Consider the following 15,983-nt stretch of genomic DNA (forward strand, 5'->3'; position numbering starts at 1 on the left):
TGTTATGCAGAGAGAAAATGTAAAGAATCCCTAAGGCAAAAAGAAGTCTCTAGAAAATTAGTAAGTTTATCTTCACCTTGGTTTTCTTCTCTTGATTGTGCTTCCTTTTGCCTCTTGACATGCAACTTTCCCTCTCAGTCAAGTCTGTGAGCCTTTCCTCCATCACCTTGGGCTTGTCACTCCCTTTCAGGATGTGCTCCAGCCACGTGATGCTCAAGGGACAGCAAGCTCAGTCTCTTCCCTTGACGGGAGGATTCCAGCTTCCTCATGACTGCCAGGCAGAATGAGGGGCTGGGTAGGTGTTTATGTCATGATAGGGTCTCTGGTGGAGTGCAGAATGCCTGATATCATCACACCCCCGATCATCATGGAGGACTTGAAAGGTAGAATGGCTATTCCTCTACCCCCTCAGACCTTGCCTTTGTGGTTCTGCGGTGAGGGATCTGTGTCACTACTCGAAAAGCTTCTCCGGCGGATATACTGTGCCCAGGCTTGAAAGTCACTCCCTCGCTTTGACCCAATATTGCAAAGTTAACTGCTCAAAGCAAGGCCAGCCCTCTCTTTCCCTCAGACAGTCTGGTTGCCCCCGGAGGAGGGAGGATTACAGGAAGAAGGAAAAGGAGAAAAGGTGCCTTTTTCCTTTCTTACGACCATGAAGCGTCACTAAATCTGAGGGAAAACTCATAGGCTTGACATGGGTGTCCTCAAGAGAGGGGACACTCCGTAGCCCCTCCTCGCAGACCTCCCCGGGTTCTGTCAGAATCGCACTGGAAAAGCCTATTGCCCAGGCCTTCTCCTAGGGAAGATACGACACTGCAGAAGCCTCAATCCTGTCTTCAAATTGTAAAAGAGGCCAATAAAAGAAGGTACCGTATTTACTTACTTACACAGTGGAATAGATCGAGGGCACTGAAATCTAACTCTAAACTCATTTCCAATTTTGCCTGCGGTGATGGCTCTCCTTTTATCTTTCCTTTTGCTCGAACAAACTGCATCATCGGGGCAGCAGCCGCTGAAAGGCAGTCAGCACCAAAACACCAGCCTCTGGTGCGCTGGACTGAACTGAGGCAGATGGCCCTCCCCTCGCCTAGCTCGGCAGCCTTCCCATTGTAACTGCCACCCTCCATGGCCAGTTACTGTTATGCGTTCTCGGAGGACATCACGCCACCCACCTCTCCTCTCCATGTCTTGGTTTTCTACTTCTGCCTGGTTGAATGGAGATTCCAGTTCTCTATCTGCCACTTTTTGACCACCTGAAGTTACTAGGTTAAGGGAAGATGAGCCTTGCCATCCTTCCTGATGGAAACGGTGGTTATAAATACACAAAGCTAACTGTACACCCACCATTTGCTCCGTGCTCTCGTTTGCACTTTGGCGCTTTATGAAACTTAACCTGTAACACACACCACAACCCTTGAAAGTATGTGGACAGTGTTATGACTATTTCACGGCTGAAAAATCAGATGTAATTTTAATTTTTGAAGAAAAGTCATGCAAGAATTCAACTCAGCACTCACACCTTTTAAAAAGACAATTTATGGGGGTGCCTGGGTGGCTCAGTTGGTTAAGCATCCGCCTTCAGCTCCGGTCATGATCCCAGAGTCCTGGGATCAAGCCCCGCATTAGGCTCCCTGCTCGGTGGAGTCTGCTTCTCCCTCTCCCTCTCCCCTGCTTGTGTGTGCTCTCTCTCTTTGTCAAATAAATAAATAAATAAATAAATAAATAAATAAATAAATAAATAAATAATTTAAAAATAAATAAAAAGAGACTACACTTTTTTTCCTCTTTTCTTTTTTTTTCCCCTCTTTTCTTTTCATTTTTTTTAAGTAATCTCTATGCCCAATGTGGAGTTCAAACTCACGACCCCAAGATTAAGATCTCATGCTCTACCGACTGAGCCAGCCAGGTGCCCTGAGGCTCTACGCTCTACACTTTTGAATAAAACACTTTGATAATATTTATGCTTCATTTTATAACATGAAGTTGTATTAAATGGGTAAAATTTTATTCCAGAAAGTTCTAACGTGACAGATGTATAGGAGGAAAGCCTTCGGATTTAATTTCCTGTGTTCTTATAAATCTAAATACTTCAGGTAGAAGTGAGTGCCAAAAGCATCACCGGGTTCCTAAGATGGCCACCGTGTGATCTTGGGGATTTCACTTACATGTGGAAATAATAGGGGCAGTCTTGGTGGCCTCCATCTCCAGGTCGTTGGAAAGATTAGTCAGAAATAATCAGGATTGGGCAGTGTTCAATGTTAGCACAAAATCAAAGGTGGCTTTATTTACAGCACTCAAAGTAGATACCATGTCACAAAACAGAAAAACAATATGCAAATTGTTGTTTTGTTTTTTTTTACACTTATTTAGGGCTTGGACAAAAGTCCTTAATCCCTCATCTGCTACCCTTAAGGTCAGATGTGGTTTTGATTTCAGATTTGATTTTGTTTTTGATTTAAAAATTTAATGCAATGGGGCGCCTGAGTGGCTCAGTCAGTCAAGCGTCTGCCTTCGGCTCAGGTCATGATCCAGGGTCCTGGGATTGAGTACCACATTGGATTCCCCGCTCAGTGGGGTCTGCTTCTCCCTCTACCCCTCCCCCCTGCTCGAGATATCTCTCTCTCTCATGCTCTCCCTCTCTCAAATAAATAAATAAAATCTTAAAAAACAAAGGTTAATGCAAAAAACATTGAACATTTGGCAGTAAACCTTCAATGAACACTGGAGGAGAAACCTTGAATCAAATAAAACACGTCTGCAGAAAAATGCCTAAACTCACACTAAGTGGGATGAATATAGCCTGTAAATAGCTTCAGGTCAAGTTCTGCCATCAAATGATTTCTAAAAAAAGAAAAACAAACAACAACAACAACAAAAACCCCAAAACTTGGTTTTCAGAATTTTTTGGACTTTGGAATTGTGGATAGGGGATTGTCTTGTACTCCGCAAGACCTTGAAGAATGTACAAGACCGCAGGACCTTTTAGTATCAGTGGTGGTCTGATTCACATGGAGGACTTTGGGACTGTGGGTACTCAAAGCCCATTTCCTGCAGCCATGTTCCAAGATGTAACATAATTTTGAGTCTCTTCGAAACGACACACTCACGAAATAATCTCTGCTTGAATTCACCTCAGGGATGTCTGATACTTAGCAGTTACAGTGAAGAAAAATATCTAGTGTTTTTAGTTGACCACAAGAGCTACCAGTGGTAGTGCGGTGGCTAAGATAGTTAAGGAGTACAGTAGTGAGTTATATTAGGAGCTCAAAAAGGGCTCCAAACAAAAAAAGATGTTCTTCTTTCATCACAGGCAATTGAGACCATGTGGAAGAGCATTACATTCAATTCCGAACACCTGATGGCGGTTTCTCAAATCCTAACTGTTCTGGAAAAGTCACTTTGATGTGGGCGATGGGGTATGCATGAAAGAACTGGGAGCACATCAAGTGTGGAAGTCTTTGGGCAGTTGGGGGTGAGGAGGGGTGTGGGGAGCCATGTTTTGATGGGAGAGATAAATGGAATCATTTTAAAACATTTGCTCTGTCCAAGAATTATATTTTAAATCCTACTTTGGAAGACATTTTGAAAGGGGCTCATCACTCCTCATCTCTGTTTTGTCAACGTACTTCACCTTAAATAAGGTGTTCTGTGGGCTAATAGTAGTCATTCAATACAGTGCATTACTGAACACTTCCCTGAGGACAGGGAATGTAGTAGACGTGCAAGGGACGCAGACTGTTAGTCTCAAATTGCTTGCTTTAAGGGCGCAAGTACAGGGATGATACGGGTAGTGTAAGAAAACTATCATAAGGGGGGGAAAATAGGTTCAAAATAGGAAGAAGATCATTCCAAGGAGAGATGACAAAGCTGGTTACAGGAACAGGCATGGAGGTAAAGAAAAAAAGGCTTCGTTAAGTAAGCGACATTCAAGAGGGGCTTTGAGAGGAGACAGGGTTCTGGCAGGTGGAAAGGAGTCTGCAGGGAGAAGATTCAGAGAAAGGTTGCAGCAAGGCAAGAGCAGTGTGGGAAGCACCGAAGGACAGAATCCCCCAGACTGGTGGCATTAGGGCACTGATACTCAAACTTGAGATTGCATCAGAATCACCTGGAAGGTTCATTATAACAGATCACTGCCCTCTGCCCTGAGTTTCCGGCTCTGGGGTATAGGTAGGTCTGGGGAGGGACGCAAGAACAGCAGCTGATATTCCTGGCTCTGGACCCCCCTCTGAGACCCACAGGAAATGCAGGTTCTCAGCAGCTGGGGAACCCAGAGAACCAGAACAAGGCCACAATGTGGAGAACGTACGGAGTCCCGGGTGGACCTCAGAGCGGCTGTGTGTCCCAGCATGGACCCCGCCAACGGCCAGGCCTGGCCCACACCTCTCAGGTCCTGGGATCAAGCCCCACGTCTTCATCGGGCTCCCTGCTCAGTGGGAAATCTGCTTCTCCCTCTCCCTCTTAGAGCACGCTGGGGGCTGCCCTACACATTCGAGGGAGCCTCACGGGAGGCAGCGCAGCATGGAGCGGGCGGCCCAGAGACTGTGGAGCCACGTTGCCTGGCTTCCTAGCTCGGCTCTATTTACTGCGCTCAGCTACAGGATAGGGGTAAGAATAGTACTCCCCACGTAGGGTTGTTATGGGGAATAAATGATGTAATATCTCATTATGAGCAAGGCACAGAGTCAAGCCAATGTGTTTGTGAAATAAAAACGTGAAATCAAGATATTTGGTAATCAAGATGTTAAATAAAGGGGCGCCTGGGTAGCTCAGTCGGTTAAGCATCTGCCTTTGGCTCCGGTAATGATCTCAGGGTCCTGGGACTGAGTCCCGAGTCAGGCTCCCTGCTCGGCGGGGAGTCTGCTTCTCCCTCTGCCCCTCACCCCGCTCATGCTCTCTCTCTCTCTCTCTTTCCTCTCTCAAATAAATAAAATGAATAAATAAAATTAAAAAATAAATAAATAAAGATGTTGAACAAAATGCAATGTCAGAAAAGCATAGTATGAAGTCCAATCAAGCAGTGTGGGGGAGCGATGGACATGGGGGAGCGATGGACAGGAAAACCAATGAGGAGGCTGGTACGGCTGTCCCAGTGCGGGGAAAATACGGTCCCTCGCTACGATTGGCATGCTTTGGGAGACACTGCAGATACAGACCCTCTGAGGGCCTTGCCTGGCACCCTGAGACTGGGTTTCTTCCGATGTGGAATAGGGTGCAGAGATCTGTTTGTGTGGCTCTTGTTTTTTAACAACCTCCCCCATCTGTGAGATCCGATTTCAGTATTCAAATTATAACCCTGATAAACTCAACTAGGGAACTGGATTTTGGAAGTGGTAACTGTTAGGGGTTGAATTGTATCCTTCAAACTGGTATGTTGAAGCCCTAACCTCCAGAATGTGACCAGATTCACAAATACACAAATTACAGATGTAATTAGTTAAGCCAAGAGTACTTCATTAGTAGGTCCTTAAATCAATATAACAGGAGCCCGTATAGAAAGAACATCCTGGGAAGAAACAGAACACCCCCACATAGAGGGAAGATTATGTCAGCAGCCCCGGGGAGAAGAAGACCATCTACAAGGCCAGGAGAGAGGCCTGGAACAGATCCTTCCCTAAAGGAACCCACCTGCCAACACCTTAATCTCAGACTTCTGGCCTCCAGCACCGGGAGATGATATGTGTCTGTTGTCGAAACCACCCGGTTTGTGGCATTTTGTTACGGCAGCTCTTGCGAATCAATGCAGCAGTCTCATGAAATTATAGGAGTGGCTGATAAAGGGGAAAATTGTGGAAAACAAAAATTGGGAGAATCTGCAGTCAGGGAGAGGAGAGCTAGGCCAGCAAACCAGTTAAGTGTCTGCTAAGGCAGGAAGTAGGAGAGCTAACCTGGTGTGCCGTCCAGGGTCCAGAGATGGGGCAGCAGTGTGTTTCAGAATGTAGGTTTTGTACTCAGTGTCCTCAAGTGTAGTGAGGCCAAGAGATGAGGAGACATTCGCCATTGAAAAGATAGTTTGGGAGGCTCAGTTGGTTGAGCCTCGACTCTTGGTTTCCGCTCAAGGACGTGAGACTGAGCCCCCTGTCGGGCTCCACACTCAGTGCAGAGCCTGCTTGAGATTCCCCCCTCTGCCCCTCCTCCAACTCATGCACGCTCCTGCTCTCTCTCTCTCTCTCTCTCAAATAAATACATCTTCTTTTAAAAAAAAAATGGAGGAAGATAAAAACAGAGCAGAGCAGGCAGGCATCTTGTCTTGACAGAAGCAGGAGCTCCCTGAGTGCAAGAATTGTGCCCCACTGGTACCCTATCCTGAGTGCCCCGAAGAGCCCTTTTAAACTCCACCTGCATCTGGAAAATGGTGGGAGAGAAACGACTGCAAAGAGCTCAAGAGAAGGGGGTGCAAGGATGTCCTCCAAACGCTAACAGGCAAGGAGACAGAGGGCAAAGTGGCTGGGGGACGTGGTGGGCCCCGCAGCTCGCGTCTCAGTTAATTCAGCCTAAGAGGCAGCCACGCAATGTCGTGGAAGTGATGCAAGTGAACCATGAAGACAGTAAGCAGGGTTCGGAAGAGCTAAGGTGAATGCTAAGGAGAAGGCCGAGGGGAAGTCCTGCCCTGCCAAGCAGCCGTGCATCCTAGGTCACCGGGGAGAAAGCCCCGCGTGCTCCAAGCCGCCCGAGGCTATGCTGGGGCCCACCTCGAACGTACAGGTCCTGCTCCAGCCCCGGGGGATGCTTCTGGTCCAAAGAACGCAACGCAATGCCAAGGACTGCTGTTCCAGGGGATGCATGAATCTGTGAGGGCTGCCATCACAAAGCACCACTGACAAGGGGGCTGAGCAACAGAAATGTATGGCTCACAGTCCTGGAGGCTCGAAGTCCAAGATCAAGGTGTTGGCACGGTTGGGGCCTTCTGAGGTCTCTCTCCTTGGCTGGCAGATGCCTACCTTCTCCCTGTGTCCTCACAGGGTGTTCCCTCCGCATGTGTCTGTGACCGAATCTCCTTTTCTTATAAAGACACCAGTTATATTGGATTAGGGCCCACCTCATGACCTCATTGTACCTTAATTAACTCAGTAAAGACCTTCTCTCCAAATACACTCAAGTTCTGAGTTACTGGAGGTTACCGTCAATGTATTTTGAGGGAGACACAATTCAACCGCAACGCTCAAGTCTCTTCGTGGAGAATATGAAGTAAGGAGGCAACCAGAGGTCATCAAACTGCATCAAGAACAGACAGCGGTTACAATGTCCATGTTTCCTTATAGAAAGCATCAAAGCCCACACACTGCTTCCAGCCCCTTCTTGCAGCCGCAGGGCTCCGGACAGGGGCTCCGCTCCCAGGCCGGGCCCTGGCTCAGGCCTGCACTGGCTCATCCCACCCAAAGGCCGTTTGAACCTCTCCAGCCTTAGTTTGCTCAAGCCCTCCTCTGCCGGGTGCACAGCGTGGTTGAGTATCAGGGAAGAAAACGATCTGAAAGTGCCTCCCCGTCTGCAACGGACTACGCGGGCCGCAGGAGGTGGGGAAGGCAGTGCCAGTGCACAAACAGACCTCGGGCCGGAAGCCAAGTTTGCCGAGAGATAACAGCCCCTGGAGGCCCGTGCAAGGTTGGTTTCCAACTGGCTGCTGGGTGGCGCTTAAAAGAAGGACAATGTGAGCCAGAGAAAGAGAGGCAAGAAGAGGATCGTCAGAGGTGAAAAGCTGCCGTGCTTCAGCTACTAGTCAGGCAGGCGTAGGAGGGCCTCACCGGGCGCGCAGAGCAAGGGCCTTGCTGAACCTGCTTATTGGGCAGCCCCCGTCCCCTGGTCCCCCGTCCCCCTCCTCCCCCGCACGCCCCTCCATCCCGCCCCAAGCTTCTGAAGGCAGCCCCAGAGGGGGAATCACACTGGCTAGAGAGCTCTGGAACAGCAGCAGGCCCGAGTAATCTCGGAATCTGAGGATGGAAAAACATGATGGACCGTGTGTTTGCGGCCCCAGAGCAGGGCTTGCGCTCGGACACACACACAGGTGGTAATTATCATCAGGAGCGATCATCTTCCAATCTTCCACCCTATCGTTATTCCAGGGGACATGTAAGTGTGCCAAGCTTTTTTTTTTTTTAACATAAAATTATTTCAGAGACAGGATGCTTTCCTATTATTACTTGCTAGAATCTTCAGCGAGTGCGGTGTTTGGTTGTTATGTCATTTAAAATGACTTCTATCCTTAAAGAAACCAGAACTCGTGGATAAGAAATAGGAGTGAGTAGATCTCAACTATGGGAAATGTATAACAATAAGATACCAGCTGTTCACCCATTTATTCCACCCACTAATATTTATCGATCGCCGGCCGTGCTGGGTGCTGGACGAGTCGGAGTGTAGTTCATATTAAAGAACACCTAGACACACACCTCACCCCCACTGCACACACACACACCCCAGAGTGACTCTGTTATCACTTATCTCTCTCAACAGCAGCTTCCCATCTGTCAACAGCTTTAAAAAGAGCCAAACCATATTGCACAGAGCTGCTCGGGCTGTGGGAGGGAAGGAAGAAAAAGAAAGAATGAAAAACTTAATCAGATTAAAACTCTCAACTCCAAAGAGTCGGATAAGAAAGAAAGACTTTCCGTCTTTATTCATCAATAGTGTAACAAAGAATCCCTTTAAGGAGCGATTTCCCCCATGCACAAGCTTCTGGGATGCTGCTGTGGGTTAGAAAAATGGGGTTCTCTGTCCAGAAGACTAAACTTGAGGCAGAGGAAGAAGTGAGAGCACCTCGGGCTCGTCACAGAGCAGAACTTGAAAATGGTGAATCCCCACCAGACACGTATCCCCAAACCAACATTCAACAATAGGTGTGAGGTTTAAAATCTGAATGTGCAGGGGCGCCTGGGTGGCTCAATCAGTGAAGCATCTGACTCTTGTTTTTAGCTCAGGTCATGATCTCAGGCTCCTGGAACCAAGCCCCACAATGGGCTCTGTGCTCAGTGCAGAGTCTGCTTGTCCCTCTCCCTCTGCTCCTCCCTAGTCTCTCTCTCTCTAAAATAAATAAATAAGATCTTTAAAAAAATAAATAAAATCTGGATGTGCAACCCCACAAAGAAACTCCCATGTTATTACACTAAGTAATGCAAAACAAGGACTGAACTCTTTCCTGTGAGAGAAAAGTAATTGTAAAACTTCTTTAAGAGGACAGAAGGAAATCTTTCATTCTTTTAATGGATCACCTCCCATCAAATGTAGGAGTCTAGCTTCTGGTATTTTCTGGGTTTTTCAGGCTACTGTGTTAACTTTTTAATGACCATCATGGCTAGCTCCATAGTGTCATTAAGCAGAGACCTTAGGGAGAAATTTGAATTCTCAGTGTTCTGCCCACTTACGAAAGTGCATGAGAGGGTGATGTGGCCCGTGCTGCCCACGATATGGATTCCTCTCCTCCTGCACTGTGTTGAACAAAGTGGAAATAAATTGGTTACCCAACTTCCCCGAGTTTTAGCACAGTAGTGAGAATGTGTGCAGAGAAGGGCAACTCCCGGACTCTGAATTAGATATCATGTCTATGATAAGTCTTCTGTCTCATTAATCAGCCCATTCTGTTGAGATTCTCAACCAGTGACCCCTTGCTTATTTGAATAGTCTGGATAATATTTTTCTCTTTCTTGCAATGATTGGCCTCATGCAATTTGCCCAATTTTGTGAAGTCTAATCATGAATTAAGAGCTTCAAAAATATTGACGCTATTACTGGACTCAGCTCAACTTCTAGAAATCTTAAATATGTAAAAGTACTTAAGTAACTCGTAGACTCAAACACACTCCTTTCAGCACTATTTATAATTCAAAAATATCGAAACTCTCTAAAGAGCTAATTTATTCAGTCCCTATGTGTTAAAGACCTGCTAAGCATCCAGAATTATGCAATGCACCAAGGATATTTATGGGTCAATTTTAATCAATTAAAAGGAAAGGTTAATTTGTCGATGTAGAACACTTTAAATAATACATATTAATGAGGCAGGAAAATGTTCATAATGTATTGTTGAATAGAATTAACCCAAATATGAATTATTTACAAAGAACAATTAGACCTATTTTTTTAAAAAAAGAAATGGTGTAAAGTATGCAAAGTAAGAAAAATGAAAAGAAAGCACTTCAAGAGAACACACTCAAGTAATAAAGATTGAATTGAGCTTTTTTCTTTTATCTTTCAATTTTCATTATCGTCTATTACTTTAACAATGGAAAAGAGAAATGCTCAAAGAATAATGTAGCTAAATACTATTAAAATCTATTAAAAAGCAAACAGATTGCTTAAAAAAAAAAACCCACAGTGATGGGGACTTGTCAAAGGGACACAGGAGCCAACTTGGAAGAGCTCCCAAGGAGCTGAAGCTGGAATAATTTGAATAACCAAATAATCAAGAAGTACTGGATTATAACCCAGAGTGTAAAATAAAAATTCATGAGTCTACACTGGTATAAATAAACAATTCAACATATAAATAAGTGGAGAAGAGAAAATTTTCCCATGCAGAAGAATTCCAAATAATTTATGTAAATATTTCACCTTCAAGGAGGCGAAGCATAGCACCCCACTCCTTCAGTGGTCACTGTGCATAATGACTTCCTTCCAAGGAGGACAGTATGGGAAGGGAGGGAAAAGGTAACTTCAAAGTGAAGGAACTTGACAAAGACTGCCTCAGCCAGGTGATAAAAGTCAACATTAGCAACAGCGATTAGTCTCGTGGATAGTATGTATCCTTGATAGGATAAAATGGCACTTAACCTTTGTGGTCTTCCTCCCCCAAATCTATCATTAGGAAACATCAGACACATTCCAGTGCAGGGGCATCTTATAAGATACCCAACCAGTAACACTCCAAAACTTCATGGTCATCAAAAATGAAGACAGTCTGAGAAACTGTCACAGCCAAGGAGCCTGAGGAGAAACAAGGACTAAATCTAACATGGTATCCTAGATGGGATCCTGCAACGGAAAAAGGACATTAGGTAAAAACTAAGCAAACCTGAAGAAAGTGTGGACTTTAGTTAATAATAATGTATCAATATCAATTCATTAGTTGTGACAAATGGACCATAGTGGGGGAACTCGCTCGCTGTACTAGCTATGAAATTTTTCTGTAAATCCAGAACTGTTCTAAAAATAAAGTTTGTGGGGCGCCTGGATGGCTCAGTCAGTTAAGCATCTGCCTTGGTCTCAAGTCATGATCCCAGAACCCTGGGATCAAGCCCCACGTCTGGCTCCCTGCTTAGTGGGGAGTCTGCTTTTCCCCCTGCCCCTCACCCCGCTCATGCTCTCTCTCTCTCTCTCAAATAAATAAAATCTTTTTTAAAATTAAAGAAATAAAGTTTGTTAACAACAACAGAAAGGTAAACAAGTTCCTTGAGTCTGTTCTTGGTACCGTGAATCTGTAACAGTTACCATCCTGTCATTTACCTTTACTTGTCATTTACCTCTTTACCTGATGTCTTACTTAGAGTTGTATTATTCAAGAAGTCCATGTTTATTTCAAGTGTAGATGCTTATTCATAAAGTTAAAGCTTCAGTAAGAACAAAAAGGAAAGGGAATATTTTTATCTGACTTCTGGAAAACACAAAATAACAAACCAACCCGACAGTAGGCTTTTAAAAAACTTAGTATTCCAGTTAATGCCTCTGGGGGACAGCGCCATCTAGTGTTTAGTTATATAAATGAACCAGTGGTGGTTCTGTTTCCTTCTCTACGGGCTGCTATACATTAGCTTAAGTCCTATTTCAAAGCTGAAAAGAACAATGAAATGGAAATATGTCTCTACCCCACGCCCCCAGAGAGTGCTCATAATCTCAAATGACCCAAGTAATCCAATTGAAATAAACTGGTAACATTTACAACTTCAGCCTTGAATCTTTCTGCTTATAAAATGTGTACATCTATTTTCAAAAATTCAGTCCAAAAGTAATGTGTATGAAAGAGATTTTATCAGAAATACAAATTCATGGAAATATCTAATAATGTAGTCACTGTTTAAAAGTTATAAAATGACTTACGCCTTATAAAACAGCAGATTTCCATTCCAGCTGTTAGTTCTAGAAACTGCAAAGCTGTGACAAGTTCCTATTGTGTTAACTTTAATCCAACCCTTACATCAAGTCTCCTTGCTTAATAAGTTCTGACTATTTTAATGTGAGATTGTTGTTCATAAAGTTATGTCTTTAACATAACAACATAGCATAACAGTACATAACATAACAACAGAACATAACAACAGTAAAAAAGAAAAAAATGAGCTCCATTAAGGTCTTAAACGTCTCAAGTGAAAAGACTCAAGTGATTAGTTAATATATATTGTTTTTGAATCTGAGTGATTTTTCAAAATGTGTCACAAAAAGAAAGGAACACAGCTGAAATAACTGGCACCTTCCAATTGCAAATAACCTAAGAGGTAGTTTGCCTAGAATATAAATGGCAAGAATTTACTTTCCACCCCTAATTTCCTCTGTGTTTGGCATATAGTATAAAAAACCCACTCCTAATTTCCTCTGTGTTTGGCATATAGTATAAAAAACCTTTTATAGTATAAAAAACTGGAGTTATAAAACTCCAGTTATTAATTTGAATGACACTTCTTGTTCTCTTCTGACCACATAGATGTGTTAAGTTAGGCCCTAAAAGCAATTATTTCCATCATACCTTGAATTAAGAGGTGCGTCCTTGTATGAAGAAGTCACCTCTCAGGTAAGATTGGTTCTGGGTATTGTTTTTCAGATTTCATTAAGATTTAGTTAGTAGAGAGCTTAAAGGCACTGATAACAACTCAGCCAGGTTATAATTTTTTTCTGGTGCTTTGGTTTGCTTTTGTACATAAAAACTTCTTTTAGGTTTGGGGCTTAAAAGTTTTCCTGAGAGCAAGCAAATTATTGTCCAACTTCAGTAATGATATCTGAGTTATGATGTGACTATGGACAATTTACCCCATTTTCTTGGTTGATGTCTTTGCTCTGGAAATATTAAACTGCCCAGCTACAAAACAAAGCAGTGACGGCAAGAAAACAGAAAATGTCTGAAATGTAAGACACATAACAGTGAAGTGTAGAGTATTTTCTCCTACAAGGTTTAGCCTCAAGAGAACTATGTGGTAATAAACCACGGTACAAGAATTTGGACAAGGGCGCCCGGGCAGCTTAGTTGTTAAGTGTCTGCCTTCAGCTCAGGTCATGATCCCAGGTTCCTGGGTTGAGTCCCACATGGGGTTCCCTGCTTACCGGGAAGCCTGCTTCTCCCTCTCCCACTCCCCCTGCTTCTCCCTCTCCCACTCCCCCGGCTTGTGTTCCCTCTCTCGCTGTGTCTCTCTCTCTGTCATATAAATAAATAAAATCTTAAAAAAAAAAGAATTTGGACAAAACTGGCTCTGACAATAAGCATGGTGGTAACCGGAAATGGTCACCCCTTCTTCCCTAGAAGCAGGTGCCTCCCTCCCCACATTCACCACAACACCCGCCCTGTGCAGCTCTAACCTGGAATCATGGCTGCAAAGAGGTGTATGCCAGGTGCCTTTCCACTGTCCAGCAGTCCCAGCTCAGCCATGCTTTGTTGTTCTCCCGGGTCGCCTCTTATCAATAGTGACACTTAGAAGATAAAACAGAATTGGTTTTCCCTGGTACAGAGAGAAAAAGCCAAATACTTTTCCTGGTGATAGAAACAAACAGAAATCATCTAAGGAAGCGATGACGCTGGAACAGAAAATAAGAATTTGGGACAGAGTCAAAAGGCATCCGACAGTGGCTCTCATCTGTGCTAGGAATCTTCGGGAACAAGAAGCAGCAGTTCATAAGCCTCTGCCCACAAGGCTCTAAACAGAGGCTCTAAACTATGGGGAAACTTCTGTAGAAGATGTGCACAGAAATAGATGCCTTACAACAGAGCGGGCAAGCAAAAGGCTGGGAGAGGTCCCCAGGACAATGGGCTAGGGTCTTCCACCTGCCAACGTGTACTGGGCACAATTATGCCAGGTACTTTGGAAACATTTTTCCTTTCACAACATGAGCTTACCAGAATAACTATGGTGTTGCTTTCCTTTCTGAGCTGAAGCAGAGCAAAGACCAACTAGAGGAAATGTTCAGCACAGACAAAAACTAGCCTGTGTTACAAGAGAACACCTTTATGACCCTCCAGGCTCTGGAAGAAGAAAAGCCTGCATCTTACGATGACCAAAGACAGACAGACCTTTATTTTATGGCAGTGCAGCTTTCGTGATTCTGAAGATTTTGCTTTCTTCCTCTCAAAATCTAGGACATGATAAAGAATGGGATTATTGTTATCAGTCTAAAAATCTTGGGACATGGTGCATTTCTTTTTAAGCCTGTATCAATGTTCAATTGATGTTCAATTTGTTGAACATCAACAAATGTTCTGTACTGTGATGGTTTTCACAGACTGAGAGCTTTCAGTCACTTCAGATCTCTTAGCAGCATTGTATTGGTACTTGGAGAGGCACGTGAAGGGGAGGCAGTGTTACCAGAGAAAAAGCACCATGAGGAGAAGCGATATGCCACCACTAACTCCAACAAAAATAGAAAGCAAAACAAAACACTGGCCAGAACTTTATGAGGAGGGGTTTGGAATCTAGTGGTGCTGGGAAGGAATAGCTTTCTGCTGTGCTAATATGTTCTTGTGAAAATTAGTGGGCCCTTGGGCGAGGAAGATACAATTCATCTCTTAGACAGCAGCAAGATCCAGGAGAGCTGCCCCATTAGGATGAGTCTTAGGAGCAAGCCCATGGTGGTAGGGGCTCAGCTACAGTGACCTGCAGGCTCTGTGGACTCACCTGCTGTCCATGGAATGCAAAGTGACAGTTGTTGTTACTGGATTTCATTAAAAACCATCTGTAAACTGAGGCTAACACCATCTGCCTCACAAGGCTATATTCAGGAGTCAGTGAGCTAGTATGTGTGAAGATGTTTACCACAGTGTCTGACATAGAACGAGCACTCAAAAACTGTTTTATTTTTTGTATCTCAAAAAATAACATTAGGGATACTTACAAGTTAGAAATGCTGGGCATTCGATAGGCATATTTCAGGTACTTTGTGGAGCTACCGCCAAGTGAAATATGACTTCCCCCTCTTTCCCATGGAGCAATCAGGAGCCCTCAGGCCATGAATGGGGGACACTCTCTACTCCTGTTATCTTAGAGCCAAGCCAGCTCCCATACTCTCCTTTCTTCTTTGCTAAGGGTCCCAAGGATGCTTTATTCCCAATGGCGGCCACCGCTGGGCCTCTCCATTGGGATTTTTGTCTCCAAAACAGGATTCTCTTCAGCTCTCACTTTCTTGCTCTCTCCAAAGATGAATATAAGCCCCTTCCACCTTAAGACTTTATCAGAGAGAAATAGACTTTATGAAATAAGAAGTAACAAAGTCCAGCCATAGTGGCACCTGGTCCTCTAGCATCCAAAACCTGGACAACAAATAGAAGCCCCAATGGGCTCCTGCTCCGCCTTCATGTTCAACGGATCATCATGCCCCCACCCTCAATATCAAAGGGGATGCTGGATTTAGTAGAATTTTCTTTGAGAAATGTCTTTTCATAAATGCACCTCTTCATCATTTTCATGTTTGTTGTATAGCAACTTCAGAATTGTTCACCTACTTTACAAAATTTTATACATAACTAATTATAAAGGTATCCCTTAGGGCTTGAGTGGATTTAAAACATTTTAATGACTTCCAGTGACACTGATAGGTGAGTTGAGGTCACAGAGATTTATAATTGAATGAAGTCTGGAGTATATGTCACTGCAGGTGTGAACACATTCCCCACCAACTACCCAGGCAGATTAATGACCAAGGGGTTATTTCATTAAATTTTCAAGTAAAAGTTAAAAAAAAAGTCCCTCAGGAATCTCTTCAAAGTTGCAATTAAATTGCACAATGATTTAAATTTTCTCTAATAAATTGCAAGCTAATCCTGAGTCCCTACGATTAATAAAAACATATAGAGATATATT

The sequence above is a fragment of the Callorhinus ursinus genome, unplaced genomic scaffold (assembly GCF_003265705.2).
Source record: "Callorhinus ursinus isolate GAN/ISIS: 27379988/994484 unplaced genomic scaffold, GSC_fseal_2.0 scaffold5, whole genome shotgun sequence".
NCBI lineage: Eukaryota > Metazoa > Chordata > Mammalia > Carnivora > Otariidae > Callorhinus > Callorhinus ursinus.